This window comes from Sminthopsis crassicaudata, chromosome 1 (genome assembly GCF_048593235.1).
Source record: "Sminthopsis crassicaudata isolate SCR6 chromosome 1, ASM4859323v1, whole genome shotgun sequence".
Classification (NCBI taxonomy): Eukaryota; Metazoa; Chordata; class Mammalia; order Dasyuromorphia; family Dasyuridae; genus Sminthopsis; species Sminthopsis crassicaudata.
In genome coordinates, this window is record NC_133617.1 from 259,157,093 (window position 1) to 259,162,347 (window position 5,255).

General features: G+C 35.9%; 1 pseudogene; it reads left to right on the forward strand.

Moving 5' to 3' along the window:
* The first annotated feature begins 2,357 nt into the window (after positions 1 to 2,357).
* On the forward strand, positions 2,358 to 2,643 carry LOC141553878 (dynein light chain roadblock-type 1 pseudogene; annotated as a pseudogene).
* The last annotated feature ends 2,612 nt before the right edge of the window (positions 2,644 to 5,255 follow it).

The following is a 5,255-nucleotide window of genomic DNA, read 5'->3' on the forward strand; positions in this document are numbered from 1 at the left end:
CTGATCTGTTTCCTGTTTTGGGTTGGATAAGTTATCTAAATGCCCTAATAGTATTTGAGGAGAAAAGTACAGCTTCAGACAGTGTTGTCTTTATTGAAATCAGTAGGATAGATAGCTCTGAATAGAAATTTTCTCATAAAAAAGACTAACTCTTCTGTACCATAAAGTCTTAAAGATTTGTTTTTGGAACTTAAAGGTTAATGATTTGTCCATGATCACATAGCTAGTATGAGTCAAAATAAAACTTTAAGATTCCTGATCTCAAGGCCCACCCATTATGAATTTGATGAAAGAAAAATCTTTTATTAAGGACTCACTATGTTCAAAGGAATGTATTAAAGACTGCAACAATAAATAGAAATGTAAGACTAAAAGAAAACAAATGTCTTTGCTTTCAGGGAACTTAAGTATTCTAATAAGGGGAGACAACATACATGCATGCACTTGGAAAGTCCAGGGATCCTTTGGTCATGGCAGCAGAACCATTGATAATCTCTAGGAGTCTACATGGCAAGTAATCCTCTTAAGCTGAAATAATAATAATTGCAACAACCATTTCTGTGACACATTAAGATTTACAAAGTACTTTCTAATGTCTTATTTCATTTAATTCTTCTAATAATCCTTTGAAGTAGGTGCTATTACTATCCCCACTTTAGTGAGGAAACAGGTGGACACCAAAAATGGAGGAGTAGCCCTGAAAAAGCTCAGAAAATCCTCTCAGCAGAGATGCTAGTTCTCCCCCATACATTCAACAAAACAAATATAATGCACCAAAGTACTAGAAGGTTAAACAATTAAAAATTGAGAGGACCAAGGAAAGGCATTATTGCAAAAGGTGATGCTTTAGCTATATCTAGAAGAAAGAATGATTCCGTGAGATGGAGTTGACAAAGGAGTGTGTTTCAGGTATGGGGGACAACTAATGCAAAAGCGTAGAGACAAGAAATAGTGTAGAGACAAGAAATAGAGTACTAAATGTCCATGGTAATATAATTCTGGATCACAGGCTTTGATGTCATTTGTCAATTAAGGAAAATCTGCACCACATGAACCAGCTTCTTCACTAAGCTCCTCCTATTCCTGAACACTTGCAAGTGGGCAAACCCTCAAACTCTTTTAATTAGCAATCATTCTCCAAAGGGCCCTGGAAAGCAATACTGTCTTGAATTGGCTAGAGTTCTTCAAGTTAGAGAACTTTGAGGCTTAACAGGATGTTGCTCTGGGCAAAGTAAACAAGACCAGTCAGTTCTTCATTCACTAAGATTCTGCATCGCCCATTTGATTTCAAGCATTTCTTCTTCCTATACCAAAACAAAACAAAACAAAACAAAACAAAACAAAACAAAACAAAACAAAACAAAAAAAAAAAAAAAAAAAAAAAAAAACTTGAGAAAAATCTCTTTCCCCTTTCTATTTTTCCCTGTTGAATTATAGAGGATAGCAAAAAAAAAAAAAAAAAAAACAAAAAAAAACCATCAGACACTTGTAATGAAGTGCCCAGATGAGAAAAAATACAGGACAGCCAAAATAATAAAAATTTAAGAGTGTTTATTGATCACTGGCCCAGGACTGAGTCCCATTATAATGAGAGGGGAGGGAGAGGGGGTCAGTACCAAGCAGTTTCAGAGACATTTATAGAAAAAATCTATAAAGGAATTCTTTGCAGCATTCATTATAATAATAGAATTCCTTTCCCAAACAGGAGGTAAAGGTTATCACATTTAAGAATTCCATTCCCAAACAGGCAGTAAAACAATACTTCTTTATGTTTATCAAGTTGTCAAGGTCTTAGGTAGTGGATAGCAGCGCATTTGGGGGGTGTAAAATAGTAAATACCATCTGCATTAGGGTGTGAAAAGCTAGCAACATAGTTCTGATTGCAGACAGAGTTTCAAACAAAGATAATGTTTCTCACGGTCTCAGGGGTATCCTTCCACTTCAGTAACAAGCTTCACTCTTTCAAAATTTATTTAGCACTGGAAGACATAGATAATACTGAAGTTCTCATTGGAGAACTGTCCTCTCTTCACCCTGTCAGGAGTCTCATAACAAGAGTTCTTTGACAGATAATAACTCTGGCTGCTATTTTTTATATAGAGCTGAATCATCTACCCCCTACAAAGGATAATACCTTAAACAAACAATACCTTATCAAAATAATTGAACTTCTGGAAAAACAATATTCAATTTCAGTAAAATAAATCACAAAATCTTTCAAGTTATTCTTATGAATAAGGTGAAAAGATAAGAGTCAGATGTTAGTGTAGTTAGGTGGTATTAACATGGGCTCTGTAATAACTACACTAGGCCCCCACCTCTTTTGTAGCCATGGTGTTGTCATTTCTGTCAGTAAGATGGCTGAAGTAGAAGAAACCCTAAAACGAATCCAGAGCAGAAGGGGGTACAAGGGCTCACTGTTGTCAGTGCAGAAAGCATTCCAATTAAAAATACCATGGACAACTCCACCACCATGCAATCTGCCAACCTGATGCAGTTTCATCCCGAAGGTTTGGGGTACTGTAGGGGACATTGATCCCCAAAATGGTCTCATATTTCTGCATATTCACTCCAAAAAATGAGATCATGGTTGCTCCAGATAAAAATTATTTCCTGATTGTTATCCAAAATCCATCAGAGTGATTTGCCATATTTGTGGTGTCCCGGAAATAAATCATTACTATTAGTTCCGTCTCCCCATGAAATGGCATGTGGAAAACAAAAGATGACGTCAGACTGAATTTGCAGAGATTGTCTCTCCCAGGTTATGGCCCAGATTGATTTTCTTAACCTTTTCCCCATCTTGAGTGTTTGGGAGCTGCCTTGGTTCCTGGGAAACCTGACCTGAGCTGGCAGGGCTGGCCCACTGGGGCCTCAGGCCTACTCCCTCCCTCATCCCCTTTGGGCCTCTTCTTCTGCTTTTAATTGTGTTGCTGTCTTGAAAACCGTCTAAAAGTAACCCTAACCCCCCCCAAAAAATGACTATTCTATACATATTATAAATGCATACACACACGTGTATGCACTCCTTCTTCAGAAGGGTCCAGAAGAATGAAGTTATACAACAATCAGTCAATTAGAAGGATTTTTAAATCTCAGGGCTTCATGATATATCAACAATTCTTTGTGAGAACGTACAAGTTGAAGAAATGCCTATAATTACGGCCAGCACAAGGACATTGAATAGAAGCTACAGACTCAAAACCCTGATCAGGACTTTCCAAACATCCTGGCTTATTGTGCCTACAGATGGCCTTCTCCCCTTAACCTTAGCTTCCTGCCCAAAAGTGTCTAGAAACTATCATCTCACCCTTCTTGCATTCCACTTTGAGCACCTAAGAACTCTCTCCCTCTTTGTGTTCCCTAACAGGATCTTCTCTCCTCTATAATTTTTTTCTCTCAGACAATAAATGCATTGTAATCTGTAATTGAACTCTATTTCATTTCAGATCCTTTTATGGGCCTAGGGCAATGGGGACAGTCTTTTATTATCAGTGAACTCAAAAATGGTTAAATGCCCAGATCCAGAGAGTATGCAAGTTTTTTATGTGCAGGATTCTTTTGTTTTTGTCATTGTAACACTAGCTGCTTAGTAAGGCATGTAGCACTTAGTAAGCCCTTTAATAAATTATTGAATTGTATTATTTCATTCATATGCATCTAGTTACAAATATCAAGTCCTTTGAAATATTTAATACATTTTATTTAATATTCTCTTGAAACTGTAAATTTTCAATCAAAAGCAAGGTATCATCAATGGTAGGAAATTCTATTCCTATGGCAACTGATTTAAGAAGAAAATTGGAGGTAGCCCCTAATTTTTTGACAAATAGCCTCAACATGAAGTGATCACTGTCTCTGAAACTAAATTAATTCTTCATAAAAGAGCTTCAAGTATCTTTTCATAAGCTTGAAATATCTTATAAATCCTTATAATAGAATGATCATTTTTCCTTAAATTACTGGTATTGGCAGCTGGAAGCAGCCCAGGATGTGAATGAAAATTGTTGACTCTATATAATAAGAAAATAGTCTATTGTGTGGTTTCTGCTTGCTCCCTACTCTCCCACCTCTACCCACACACTTTATTTATTCCTCAACTGTCTATCTTGCCCATCTCCCACAACATATTCCTCTAAATATATTCTACCAATCATTTCATTCAACTCTATATCAACTATTCTATATTTAAAATTCACACAACTAAGCTATTTATCTTTATCTAAAAGCACATGGCAACATATAGCACACTTTCAAAACCAATAAGGAAAAAAAATAGCATCCATTGAGAAGTCCCTTGTTCTTTATGAGCACTCATTTCTGCTACTGTCATCTCAACCTGCAGTTCTATAACTATTCCTTTTCTCAAGCATATTTCATTTTTCCCAATTGGGAAAAATTATTCAGCAATATTAAATTTCTTTAAATAAATTCATTTGACCATTTCAGGTGCCACCTTCTCCCTAAATCCTCATTTAACTTTCTTCTCTCCATGCTCTCATTTCTCATGTCACTCCACCAAAACATTTTCATTGTCTTACTTCACTCTCCCTTCTAGGAGTTATTTATATGTAATACTGAGACTGAAGAGGTACTTCAGAATGGAAATGTGTGACTGCTTGCATAATGGGTAGAATATTTAATATGGAGTCAAGAAGAACTTTCCCTGGGCAGTGACCAGCTGCATGACCCTAAACAAGTTACTTAATCTCAGTTTCAAATTTTTTATTTATAGAATTAAAGCAATAATAACACCTATCTCACAAAGTCATCTTCATGATAAAATATAATCTAAGTAAAATAAACTTTAGATATAAAGATAGGGGCAGCTAGATGACACCGTGGATAAAGCATCAGCCCTGAAGTTACAAGGACCTGAGTTCAAATGTGACCTCAGACACTTAACACTTCTTAGTTGTGTGACCCTAGGCAAGTCCCTTAAACCCAATTGCTTCAGAAAAAAGATATAAATATGAAAATACATTTTATTGATTAAGATAATATATTAAAATCTTAAAGCATATGAATATTAGCTGTTGTTGTTGTCATTGTTTCATCCCCCAAACCAAATATAATGGTCAATTACTGGTACCACAATGAATGAATAGAATTAATGTCCAAAAACCAAGCTCATTTCTTTCTCCTAAATCTGCTCGTCCTTAAGACTTTGTTCCAAACTTGTTCAAAATCTTCAGAATTATCTCTTTCTTCAGCACTAGCATCTAGTTCCCAAGTCCTTTTAATTCTGTTTCTTC